Source organism: Pinus tabuliformis, chromosome 9, assembly GCF_031772625.1.
Source record: "Pinus tabuliformis cultivar Carrire ecotype Pingquan chromosome 9, CPIR1, whole genome shotgun sequence".
NCBI classification, from domain to species: domain Eukaryota; kingdom Viridiplantae; phylum Streptophyta; class Pinopsida; order Pinales; family Pinaceae; genus Pinus; species Pinus tabuliformis.
The window spans coordinates 1,736,925,170-1,736,939,965 of NC_142307.1; positions in this window are offsets into that span (position 1 = coordinate 1,736,925,170).

A 14,796-nucleotide genomic window follows, 5' to 3' on the forward strand; every position below is an offset into this window, starting at 1 on the left:
CTTGATATAAACATCAATCGACATCATTTAGGAAATATTACCCAAATTTCCTTCCATCCTTAGTTAATGAGTCGTAATCGGTGGCGGAAACGGAGAAGAGGACTCTTCGAAAGCAATAGACATGACCGCCGGACAAGGCAAGAACGAGGAGAAATGATGAGTATTGATCCAAGGTGGTCCCTCAAGAGACATGACTTCCATGATGCCTTCATGAACAAGTAAAGTCTCGGCTAAGGGATCAGGTGATTCCTAAGTGCCAATCCATGGGGATTGAGAGTACATATCAAGATAGGTCTTCGAAATAATAGAATTAGAGGATGCAGAACTTGAAGCCGTGTTAAAACTGGCAACCAGGGAAAAAATTCATGTGGGTCATCTTATTCATGGCTAATAATATTTTTATTAGATTCCTCTCGTCGAGAGGTGTAGGATTGATATAAAGATCATCCAATTCCGATAAGTATTCATGGAGATATGAATTTATTTTGATTATGGAATTATTATCAAGCCGACCTACAACTCATGTAGGCTCAGAAGCCCAATAGTCGCATCTATTCACCCACCAACATTGTGTATAAATATAAGAGGAATTTTCCTCATTTAGACTCACTCATCTCATCACATCTCTCTCTCTCTACTGCGCAGATATGAGTCTCTTCTCTACTGCACTGAAATGGGTCTCTCTCTCTCACACATTTGAAGGCTGAAACTGAAGCTGCAACTGCAGAAGTAAAGATTAACTTGCGTGGCCTAGAAGATCTCCTCATCTGAACTGTGTTGTAGGTTCATCTGAACCTCCTCTAAAAGCTGTAACTTTTGGTGGTGGAATGAAGTCAATCTGACGAACGGTTTGCAAGATATCGATTGCCCTAGTTTGAAGCCGTAAACTGCTGAAACTGAAGCTGCAACTGCAGAAGTAAAGATTGACTTGCCTGGCCTAGAAGATCTCCTCATCTGAACTGTGCTGTAGGTTCATCTGAACCTCCTCTAAAAGCCACAACTTTTGGTGGTGGAACGAAGTCAATCCGACGAACGGTTTGCAAGATATCGACTGCCCTAGTTTGAAGCCGGAATCTGCTGAAACTGAAGCTGCAACTGTAGAAGTAAATATTGACTTGCGTGGCCTAGAAGATCTCCTCATCTGAACTGCGCTGTAGGTTCATCTGAACCTCCTCTAGAAGCCGAAACTTTTGGTGGTGGAATGAAGTCAATCCGACGGTCGGTTTGTGAGATATGGTCTACCCTAGTTTGATAATGAAGCCGCTAATGCTGATGCTATTGATCTAGGGTTTGCTACTGCTGATATGAATCAGATTTATTGTACTATTTATCTCTACTGAATTATTGAAGATAAAAGAATATTTGATCAAAGGGTTTCCCCACACATTGTGGGGTTTGTCCCTAGCTAGCCGCCACATCTTGTGTCTCTTGTCTTGGCTTGTTTTCTATCGATTGTTTAATGTTCTATCTGCACTTTACTTTATGTAAATGTGATTGCTAATCAGTGGAATATAATAAGAAAAAGAATTAAACTGTTATAAGCATAGAACATACCATAACTTAACATGGTATCAAAGCTGAGGTGAAGACAAAGCCCAAGCAAGAGCAAGAGCAATCATTGAAGAGAAGATTGCCAAAGCTATCCTAAAAGAACTATGGGGTCCTCAACACTCTTTCCTGCCAAAGACAAGCTCCGTGAGAAAGCTGACTATCACGGATGGAAGATGTCTATCGATCTAACCCTTGAAGATCAAGGAGTGCTGGACCATGTAAGAGGCAATATTGTTGAGTCTTCATCAAATGCATATGCTGCTGGCTGGAACAAATGGAAAAATGGAGAAGTCAAAACAAAGAAGATCATCCGGGACTCTATCGACAAGCGCTTGGTGGCCTACATCTCTGATCTAGACACCTCCAAGGAAATCTATGACAGACTAGTGAGTTTATTTAAAGTTAATGATGCAAATCAAGTTTTGTTTCTTAGAAATAAGCTGAGGGAAATCAAGAATGGTAAAGATGAAAGTATGCAAGCATACTTCTTAAGAATTCTCTTGCTGCCTTTTCTTCTCATGCTAGGAAAAGAAATAATTCTGGGACTAAATCAAAAGGAAAGGCTAGTCCTAAGGGTGGAAGAAAAGGATGATGTTACATCTGCGATAAAGCAGGTCACTATGCTAGGGAGTGCCCTGATAGAAAGGACTCACACAGGGACGATGATCAAAATCCCTCTGATGGCAAATCAAAGGAATGAAAATTCAACAGCAAATGTAAGAGGAGAGCTGGGGATTGAGGAAGAGGACAACCATTCAAGAAGGCTAGAAAGTCTAGGATGTATTAAATGCACCTGACCTTAAAAAGAACCTAGCGTCCATCTCAGCAGTGGAAGACAAAAGCTACAAGGTAACCATCAGCGATGGCAAGGTATGTATATGGAAAAATAATGTTAAAGATGCCTTTACTCTTGGGTTTAGTGTTGATTCATTATATCAAGTCGATGGAAGTCCGCTAGGTGTCATGTCTTGTGACACAACTCTTTAGTCTAAACTTTGGCATCGGAGGTTTGCCCACCTTCATTACAAAGCTCTACCCGATGTAAGACATATGGTAAAAGGGATGCCCGAATTCCAAGTAGAGAAACAAGGTGTATGTCTGGGATGTGCCAAAGGAAAGCTCAAAAGGGGACCATTCCCCTCAAGCCAAAGAAAGACCTCCGATATATTACAATTGGTTTACTAAGGCATACCTGAGGTTGGCATTTAGAGGGAGACTATGACACCACATACTCCTGAGCAGAATGGTGTGGCAGGAAGGAAGAACCGCACGATTGTGGAAGCTGTCTGGGTCATGCTACATGATCGAAGACTTCCGAAGTTTCTATGGGCTAAAACTACAAACACCACCATATATGTACAAAATCAATGCCCTCATCAAGCATTGGGTTCCAAGACTCTTGAAGAAAAGTTAACCGGGAATTTTCGTGGGCTATGGTGAAAATACTAAAGGCTATAGAATCTATGTAGCCGGTCAAAGGGAAGTCGTAATTAGTCATGATTTCACCTTTAATGAAGATATGGGTCTCAGCAAGGTGGACAATCTGCTGACTTTGAGTAGCTCTCAAGAAGCCGACACCAGGGAACCGAAAGAAAAGGATGATGAATCAATGCCTAATGTAGAAGAACCCATGGATCCAATTGATCCTCATCCACATGAGACTTCCTCTTCTAGGAAGAAGCCTTCATGGCTTAGGGGGCTACTTGATGATGCTGAAGGACATGCTGCACCCTGAGGAACCTTTTGTGAAAGTAAGAAACCTAATAGGTATCAAGGATACCTGACCATCATGAGCACGATCATTCAAAATGAACCTTCATCATTCTCAGATGTCATCAAGCATTAACTATGGAAGGATGCTATGACCATAGAATATGAGTCTATTATGGAGAATGATGTCTGGGAAGTAGTTCCCAGACCCTGGAAAAGACAATTGTTACTTCAAAATGGCTTTACAAGATAGAGCATGCAGTAAATGGAAGTATGGAAAAGTATAAGGTTCATTTTGTTGCTCATGGTTTATCCCAGAAGGAAGGTATAGACTATGATGAGATATTTTCACCTGTTGCCATATATACGACCATCCACTCGATCATAGCCCTTGCCGCTTCACAAGGATGGAACCTACATCAGATGGATGTTAAGACCGCGTTATTGCATGAAAAGAGGTATATGTGGAGCAACCTGAAGGATTTGAGATTTATGATTGAGAAATCTCATGTATGCAGGTTGAAGAAGGCTCTCTATGGGCTGAAGGAAGCACCCCGAGCATGGTATGAGAGGATCGATAGCTACTTGATGAAGCTGGGATTCACTAGGAGTGAAGCTGATGCTAACCTTTACTTTAACGTTGAAGATGACAAGCCTCTCATACTGGTGTTGTATGTGGATGACCTATTTCTAACAGGTGCAAACCCTCTCATTCACAAATGTAAGAGGGAGATGGCTTCTGAATTTGAAATCTAGGACCAATGGTACATACTCTGAGACTGACTTTGAGTCAGTGGAGGATGATATTGGTCTGGGACCATTGGAGTTGTACTCACTATGACGTTGACTTTGGGTTGGTTGAGACTGGTCTGGGACCAGTGGTACATACTCTGAGACTGACTTTGAGTCAGTATGATACATCCTCGATCATTTCTTCTTCTTCATAATTCAGGCAAAAGCAGAGTAGAACAGAACAATGCAAGAGCAGAGCAAATCAGAACAAAACAGTACAAATCAGTGCAGGGCCGAACAAGACAAAGCAGAACAAGAAAAATAGAGCAGAGCAGGGCAAGGGTCAGGCTGTACAAGGGAGTGCATTTGATGGATGAACACTAACGACCGATAGACAGATTGCAGATGAAGTTCTCCATGGTTGAGAGGGAGTGTTAAAATTGGAAACAAGAGAAAAACTTCATGTGGGTCGTCTTATTCATGGCTAATAATATTTTTATTAGATTCCTCTCATCGAGAGGTGTAGGATTGATATAAAGATCATCCAATTCCGATAAGTATTCATGGAGATATGAATTTATTTTGATTATGGAATTATTATCAAGCCGACCTACAACTCATGTAGGTTCAGAAGCCCAATAGTCGCATCTATTCACCCACCGACGTTGTGTATAAATATAAGAGGACTTTTCCTCATTTAGACTCACTCATCTCATCACATCTCTCTCTCTCTACTGCGCAGATATGAGTCTCTTCTCTACTACACTGAAATGGGTCTCTCTCTCTCACACCTTTGAAGCCGGAAACTGCTGAAACTGAAGCTGCAACTGCAGAAGTAAAGATTGACTTACGTGGCCTAGAAGATCTTCTCATCTGAACTATGTTGTAGGGTCATCTAAACCTCCTCTAAAATCCGTAACTTTTGGTGGTGGAATGAAGTCAATCCGACGAACGGTTTGCAAGATATCGACTGCCCTAGTTTGAAGCCGGAAACTGCTGAAACTGAAGCTGCAACTGCAGAAGTAAAGATTGACTTTCGTGGCCTAGAAGATCTCATCATCTGAACTGTGTTGTAGGTTCATCTGAACCTCCTCTAAAAGCCACAACTTTTGGTGGTGGAATGAAGTCAATCCAACGAACGGTTTGCAAGATATCGACTGCCCTAGTTTGAAGCCGGAATCTACTAAAACTGAAGCTGCAACTGCAGAAGTAAAGATTGACTTGCGTGGCCTAGAATATATCCTCATCTGAACTGTGCTATAGGTTCATCTGAACCTCCTCTGGAAGCCGAAACTTTTGGTGGTGGAATGAAGTCAATCTGACGGTCGGTTTGTGAGATATGGTCTGCCCTAGTTTGATAATGAAGCCGCTAATGCTGATGCTACTGATCTAGGGTTTGCTACTGCTGATATGAATCAGATTTATTGTACTATTTCTCTCTGCTGAATTATTGAACATAAAAGAAGATTTGATCAAAGGGTTTCCCCACACATTGTGGGGTTTGTCCCTGGCTAGCTGCCACATCTTTTGTCTCTTGTCTTGGCTTGTTTTCTCTCGATCGTTTAATGTTCTATCTGCACTTTACTTTATGTAAATGTGATTGCTAATCGGTGGAATATAATAAGAAAAAGAAGTAAACTGTTATAAGCATAGAACATACCATAACTTAACAAGCCGAGACAATTTCCATGTAATTGACTTTGGCGGGACTAAGCGGCAAACCATGTATCAACAAGATCTGGTGAAGGTATGACCCAAGGATCAGATTTGACTGAGATCATGTTGACAAAGGCAACATGAGGAGGTGCGAGCGGAAAATTTCCATTAAGGCAGAATCTTTAAAAAGACCTATCCCCACACCCTCATAGGGAGCACCAGTGTGCTTGACGTACGAAACATTGCCATTCGAGGAGGAAGAGGCAAAGAAAGATAGTTGGTCGATAGTGACAATCTTCCCTTGGTGGGGAAAATGAATCACGTGAAATAAAGAGGAGGCCACTGCATGCATAGCATGGGTCTAACATCGGCCAAGTATATGATTATAATTGAGATTGGCGTTAACAATTTCTACCTCAACTTGCACTATCTTGCCTTCCAGAGTGATGGAAAGGTTACGTAAGACACTGAAGGGTCATGGATCATGACCATCAAAGGCTTCCAAAATTTTGGAGATTGGTTCAAAGTGAGAGAACCAATAGCTTTCCAACATCCGGTTGACATGATGCAGGTGGAAGCACCTTCATCGATGACAGTCTGGTGGATGGTCTTCTCATTGATGATTACCTGAATGAGAAAGGAAATCTGATGAGGGAGGCACAGAACATGGTTCTCTAGATCAAAACATATCAAATTAGAATCGGCAGGATCGATGCCCCCAATAGCTGACAACAAATATTTCCGTAGTGATGGGCAGCTTTGGAGCACCTTGAGAGCTGACATAGCTGATGGTGCCTAAGCCAAATACTCAATATTATAGTGCTGAGCGGATCAGGCATTAGGATTGTACGAGGATTTTTGTAGCACACCTAGAGAGGGTGGCTATATAAAAGAATCAGGGTTAGGGCACTCAATATGAAGAGGGCCAAAACTCAGGGTAGAAGAAGAAGGTACGGCTTCTTTCTCTTTCCAAACTGCTGAAGCAGGAGTTTGATAATCTTTCGATCTAGTAGGCACATTAATAGGCATACTCATCATGAACACTTGAGATCCTCAGGAATCAAATGATTGGGGTTGGTCTACCATTTGGGTCTACTAAGATGGAAATGGATCTTTGAAGATAGAGGGGGTCCCTTTGAGAAAGCGACTAACTTCGGACTGTCGGGGACAATCCTTCATGTAGTGATCTTCCTCGTAGATGAGGTAGGGATACTTAGGTTTCCGTTGCGAAGATTCGCTAGCAGATGATTTGGGAGGACCCTGTTTTGGGGCATCAGCTTTACCCTTGCCTTTTCTTTTCTTCTTATCTTTTGAGTATTTGTCCGTTGTGGTATACTGGATAGCGTGGACCTCTGAGGTTTTACCAGGGCCAGGTGGATTTTGGGAAGAACTATGGGAAACAACATTTGAGACCGACTTTTGTTTGGAAGAAGATTTAGTAGGGGTCTGGGATACTGAACCTATAACTCCACTGACAGGAGGTACAGCTTGTGACTTGGATGCTGTGGCATTGGATGATGGTCGTGACACATCGAGTAACAGCTCATACAAAGTGCCAGACTAAGAGTAAACTATATCCATGTACTGGGCACGAGTGATGGCTTGCTCTTTAGTGACGCATCCACCCATAGCTATATCGTAAGCAATTGGGGCTACGAATGATTTAGTGAACCATTTAGTGAGCAACTAATCAACAATCTCAAATTTGATCAGGTGACGTCTACGTCTCCATTCATGGATGTGATAGGAGATGTGTGTCGCAGTATCTTTCTTAAGCAATGTGAGAAAATAGGTGCTAGTTTCAAAGCGAACCCGCAGTTCAAAATGCGTGATGAAAGCCATGGCTAAAGAGTTAAAGTCATGGTAAGCACTTCAAGGTAGCTCGATGTACTACTTGGATACAACACCTGTGAGGGTTCGCTGGAAAATACTATGATGAATGGAATTGTCAATGTATGAGTTCGACGAGCACCAGAGGTGATATGTCATCACATGGACCTCAGTATATTCTTTTGCTTTCCCATCGAACTTGGGACAATTTCTTGGTATCTTGGACGAGACTAGAGGCTACTATGGAAAATGAAGGATTGGATCATTCATAAGGCGAGATACATATAGCAACTCAAGTGTGGCCAAGAATGGAAGTTGGGTGTTAAAAGGCATAGGAGGTCGATAAGCAGGTCCAAACAGAGGAGTCCATCCCTACCAATAAGGATTTTGGCCCTACAGTGGGGGATTTTGGCCATATGGCATCTGATGCTGCCCCCATTGCACATTACCTTGACCATAGGGAGGATTTTGACCTTGAATACTTTAGAACTATCCAACCATAGGTTGATAATAAGAAACGTATAGGTTAAAAGGTTGTTGAGCCTATTGACCTTGGACATATGGGTATTGGACCTATTTTCCTTAAACATACCAGTCATGAACCTATTGTCCCTAAACAAGAGGATTTTGGACCTAATATCCTTGGACATAAGGTTGATACACTTGTTGCCCTTGGAAATAGGGATTTTGTACCTGCTGCCCTTGACCAAAAGGATTTTGGACCTCTTGACCTAGGGCATTAGGGTTCTATACCTAATGCCCTTAACCAGAAGGATTCTAGACCTGTTGACCTACGACATTAGGATTTTTGGCTTGCTACTGCAAGACTTGAGCTTGGCCTTGTCCTTGCAAGGGTTGACCCTGCTGATATGTATACAAGGGATGCTGCTGCCTGGGTTGGTTTTGCTATTGTAGGGGTTGACCTTGCGGTTGCAAAATTTGTTCCTATGGTTGCAGAGGTTAGCCTCATGAGGACATGAGTTGGGAGGTGTGCAGAGAATATTGCATCTGTTGTTGCATCATTGTACACATAGTTCCACTCGATAGAATAAAGTAGAAGTACTTGGATAGATAGCATCAATTTAAATCAGGCTTTCCTCTAATCCAAACATTTCGTAGATAATTGATATTCTAGTGGCTAATATCCCTAAATTTTATGGTTTAATTCTAAGTAGGGATTGGTCTAAAAAGTTGCACAGATACTTTGCAACTGATTGGTCTCACATGTGGTTGCCACACAATGGTAAACCAAACCAAATCAGAATAGACAATGAAAAATTCATGAAGTACAAAGTCACTGATCTCGACGGAAGTAATGAACCTGTAGCCTTCAATAATAACATTATTGGAAACTACTTGGCTAAGCCATTCTTGGGATCCTTTAATGCTCAAAGATCTTTGTTTCCAGATAATATTGTAATATCTGAGATAGAAATTTTTTCACAAACAGATTCTTCCAAGTGTGTAGATATAGTTGATATAGCTATAAAACTATTTTGGACCCTTTATTTTGATGGCTCCAAGTCTGAAGATGGTGTAGGTGCAAGATGCATCTTAATCAACCCACAAGGAGTGAAAACCATGTTAGCCTGCAGGCTTGAATTTCAATGCACTAACAATACCGCTGAATATGAAGCTTTGATTCAAGGGCTATATAAAGCCATTGGCCTTAATGTCAAGTATTTGCAAGTATATGGAGACTCGGAAATAGTTATTAAATAGGTAAGAAACACAATCCATTTCATGTATGGGCATCTCAAACATTATCAATATTTAGCCCAAAATATTACTTCTTATTTCACTACTTTTAACATTTCTTCAGTCCCCAGATTACAGAATGCAAGTGCTAACTTACTTGCCAATGTAGCATCCAAACTTATACCTTCAGAAGAATTTAATCCAGATAGATTTTCAATAGAGTTAGTTTTTAGACCATCCACTCCTGATAATGTAACAAATTGGAGAGTGTTTAATAATGATGCTGATATAATCTATTTCCTTACATCAGAAGGCTCTTATGAGGAACAAATCATAGATGAACACGACCACGACTTGAAAATCAACCATAAACATGATCAAAACCCAATTTCGAAATCTGTAGTCAAAATGGAAGATCTCTATGATTTGAAAGACAGATTTAAGAATATTATCAACTCCAAGACTCAAAGTTCTACTCTAATATTTGAAGTGGTAAACATAGGTACAACTAAAAAAACTCAAAGTGTCAACCTAGGTCTTGGTTTATCACCTGAAGAAAGGACATCATTCATCAAGTTCTTGAAAACATATAAGAGTGTCTTTATATGAGATTATTTAGATCTCAAGACCTATGATTCCTCTGTAATTCAACATACTATACCAATGACTTCTAATGAGAAACCAATTCAACAAAAGCTAAGAAAGATTCATCCAAACCTTGAAAGTCAAATCAAATCTGAATTGAACAAACTTCTTAAAGAAAAGATAATATTTCCTGTTAGACGCTCAGAATGGGTATCAAATATGGTTCTAGTCAGGAAAAATAATGGCGATATTAGGATTTGTATTGATTTTAGAAACCTGAATAGAGCTTGTCAAATGGATAACTTTCCTTTGCCTACCATGGAATAAATATTGAAATCGGTTGTAGGTTCTGAGTTAATGTCTTTTCTAGATGGATTTTCGGGATACAATCAGATCCTTGTACATCCAGATGATAGTTTAAAGACGACATTTAGGACCAAGTGGGGAACATATGCTTATCATAAGATGCCTTTTGGACTTATCATTGTGGGTGCTACATCCAACGTGCCATGGACATTGCTTTTAAAGGTATAACTAACAAATCAATTGTTATTTACCTAGATGACATTACAGTCTACTCTAGGAATAGAAACAATCATTTGAATGACCTAAAGAATATCTTTGAAAGATGCAAGAAACATGGAATTTGTTTGAATCCAAAGAAGTCATACTTTGCTTTAGCAGAAGGAAAGCTTGTTGGGTTCATAGTGTCCAGGAAAGGGATTTATATTGATCGTGATGGAATCCAATAAATTGAAAATATTCCTCTCCCACATAAAAAAAAAGACCATGCAATCATAAATAGGCTAGATCAATTTTGTAAAAATATTTGTTCCAGATTTCTCACAGATTGTTTTAACCATCCAATCAATGATAAGAAAAAATGCAGTCTTCAAATGCGGTAAAAATGAAAGAGAGTCGTTTGAGTTAATAAAAGAGGCCATCATTAATGCTCCTTCTTTAACCACTCCAAACTTTCTCAAACCTTTTGCGTTGTACACTTTTTCATCTGGTACATCATATGTGGCAGTTTTAAAATGGCTAAACGATCAAAACATAGAAGAACCTATCTCTTTTTTCAGTTCAAATTTATAAGGTGCCGAGTTGAACTACTCAACTATTGAAAAAAAAGCTTTTACTATCTTTAAAACCTTGAAACATTTCATACCTTTTCTCCTCAAAACTCATACAAAAATAATAGTACCTCACCCTGCAGTAAGGCAACTTTTGATTCAAAGAGAAGTGGGGGATAAAAGAGCAAATTAGGTCACTGCACTTCAAGAATACGATGTAGAAATCCAGCCCGCTAAAATTGTTAGGGGGCAAGGTTTCTGTAGGATGTTAACTAGAGCTTCCCACTTATCAATAGAAGAAGACCAAGGTAATGAAGTGAAAATATCAGAGGTAAGCCTTGGTGATGCATAATCATAGTATGTTGATTTGAAGTTTTATTTGAAGAATGGATATGCTCCTATGCATCTCAATTACAAAACAAAATGTGCTTTAAGGTTAAGATCAAATTAGTATCAATTGGTTGATGATGTATTATTTAGGAAAAATTATGATTCAGTCTTATTAAGATGCCTTGAGAAACCTGAAGCTGAAAAGGTTATGCAGGAATTACATGATGGACCAGTTGGAGGTCATTTCGGAGGAAACACCACAGCTCATAAAATCCTACATGCAGGTTATTATTGGCCAACACTGTTCAAGGATGCACATGACTATGCAAGAAAATGCAAAATTTGTCAGACTACAGCTAGAAGAGAAAAGAAACCAACATTCCCTTTGCAGCCAGTCAATATCCAACAACCATTTGAACAATGGGTATTAGATATAATTGGTGAGATTGTTCCTAACTCTTCCAAGCAGCACAAATACATCCTTACAACTACTGATTATTTCACGAAATGGGTAGAGGCTATCCCACTAAAGGTAGCTAATATAGAAAGTATTACATATTTTATTGATCAGTACATAATTACCAGGTTTGGCCTCCCCACAACTTTAATGTTTGAGAATGCATCTTATTTTTATGGAAATACTATGGTAGATTTTTCATTGAAAAGAGGTTTCAAATTGAATTATTCAGCCAACTATTATCCACAAGGTAATGGATTAGCCGAATCAACAAACAAGAACCTTATAAGAATCATCAAGAGGATTATTGACCAAAATCATAGGAATTGGCACAAAGCATTGAAATTTTCTCTTTGGGCGGATAGAATAACATAGAAAGCCTCAATCAGTTCTTCTCCTTTTCCTTTAGTTTATGGGAAAGAAGCAGTTCTCCCCACAACATAGCAATCCCATCTCTCACCCTAGTGCAGTTTATCAATGAAAATCCTTCCCCTTCTCTTCAAGCAAGACAATTTCATATCCTTAAACTCGAAGAAGAAAGAGAAAAGGCTAAAGCTACCCATTCCCATCATCAGCAGTTAATCAAGGCCTCTTTTGATACAACCTCTGCCAATCATAAAACTTTTGAAGTAGATGATATGTTTTTGAAATGGGACAAAGCACATGACAAAAAAGGTAAGCATACCAAGTTCCAAAGACTATGGCTTGGACCATACCAAATCATTTAGAAAATTGGTCAATCAACATTTTTGTTGCAAGACTTGTTAGGTAGAATGGATTCCTTGCCTATTAATGGGCAAATTCTGAAGAAAATATTTTTCCTAGAAAGAAAACCTCTTCTATTTTTGTATCATATTGTCTTTAAGATTCTTAGGAAAATAAACATTAATGTAGTATTTACTTTTGGCTTCTCAAAATAAAATCTCTGATAATATTTTTATTTTTCGCTTCTATAAGTAGGAAAATTTAAAGAAATAATTAGAGCATTTGAATATCAAAATGAACCTTATTTCTTTGAAAAAACTTGACCTTGCTAGAAACATTTGTTCAATGAACAAGATCTCATCTTTATAAAGTATAGATGTCTTGTTATTAGTCAAAGAAAATAATCTTTAAACCTAATAAGGATTTTCTACATATGAGTATCTCAAAACTCTATCATTATCATCCAAAACTATTTAAAAGGGCTAGTGATTCACCCCATCAGATAAAATTTTCTTTTTTCACAGTGTAATTCTAAAATATACAGAACTTAAAAGATAATAAGTCTCATCACGAGCTTGTTTACCATGATCATAGGGGAATAACTAAACTGATATTACCAAAACTACATATCAAAACAAGGTAATAACCAATGATCTAATCAATCAAAGGACAAGGGGTCTCATCAAGAGTGGAATCCGAGAAAAGCGGGAAATATCCTTCACTTGAAATCAAGGAGGAATCATAGTCTACACAAGGAAGTGGAGGCGATGAAGGGAAGAGTACCCCATTTTGACTAAGGAAGCATAGAGAACAACAGCAAGAGGGTTCCCGCAAGAAGAAGAAGTTGGTTAAAACACAGGTGGATCCCATCACCCCGACAGAGGGTGATCTCAACAAGATCAATGACAAAGAGCAGGATGATACATCTGAGCTATTGTAGAAATTTGAACAACAGTAAATGCAATCACTGGGAAATGTCCAAAAGGATCCACACGAATTGCAGATCCAAACTAGCAGGATATAGGTGGGCGCAGGTCAAGCGAGTGCTGCACAAGCGAGCCTGGCACTAGGGACAAGTCAGGCTGTAGAACTGATAAGGATAGTGGACCTTAGAACAATTGCTTTAGCAGAGGGGTCCTTGAGCACAAAATCGGCCAATGACAAGATCATCATAGGTACCCTTAAGAACATTGGCCTAAATATTGCAACGCTCCCCAATGAATTTCTTCATGCACTGCAGACAAGAGTGAAAGTGCAATTGAGAGCTCAGGAGTAGCACACACTGGTGGGCTCCAGTATTGCAGGAAAAATGTTGCAACTCCTGGGACTCCCTTCTTTACTCTTATCAACCCGGTAGTTCGTAACAAACTTGGAAGCGACGGTGCTGTATGCAAAATTACTAGCTCTTGCCGCAGCTGTCACTTGGTCAGCTGGCACAAGTCCGCTAGGGGCTTAAGCCAACTTCTATGAGCTCTTAGAAGAATCTTTTTAACTGATGGATGAAGGCTAACTCCAAGGAATCTAATCTACTTGCGGAAAGAAACTGAGAGCCAAAAAGTAACGCAAACCCTAGCAAACCCTAATTCTATTAGCTAGTCCTACTGATGCAAAGGAGAGAATGCAAACTACTGGAAGGGATTCCATTACTTCTATGAAGGTAAAATACATGTGTCTAGACTACCTCTACCTGAAGAAAACATCTTTTTGTATTTTTGAATAAGTTATTAGAATTATCATGCATGTGCTTTTAACTAGCTTTTTACTGTGCAAGGGTGGATCAAGGAGGAGAAATGCTTGGAAACGGTTGGGATGGTTCAGAGAGGGTCTAAGGAGTCCCTAACACCATTCTGGAGAGTTTCACAAAGTTTGGCTATCAAGAAACCTCATTTGTGAGCTTCTACAGGAAGTCTGCAGGGGTTCTATAGGATGTTCAAATATTTCTACAGGATGGTTAAAATTTGGATTTTAGAGGATGGGTGAGTGAGGGAAGATGCATGAATGGATAGGGAGGTAGGATAGGGGCTTGCAGTGACCCAGGGACTGGTGGATGGAGTTGTGAGAGGGTGTAGAAGGATGACTTGGCTTAAAGAAGGCTAAGACAATGGAGCAAGAAGCTAGGGTTACGTGGGCGAAAGGATAGGTGTGAGACGAGGAACCTAGCTAGGAGATGGAACAGCTAGCTTTGATGAAGCTTAGGCAGATGAGAGAGTGGTAGAGATTCTCTGCACGGTGTACATTTAACCGAATCAACAAAGTCTTACAAATAATCAAAGTCATAGCTAATCTAATCTAACTGTCAATAAAACGAATGAACAACAACTTTATTTGGAAAGAAGACCATGTAAATCAATCATGCAAAGAACATTTCAGAGATCTGAACCCATAACTAACTTCTCCAAATGAAAACAGTACACTAAGGATTGCATGGTCAAGCAAACTAGTGTTTTTTGTTGGGGTAGCATTGTTTCT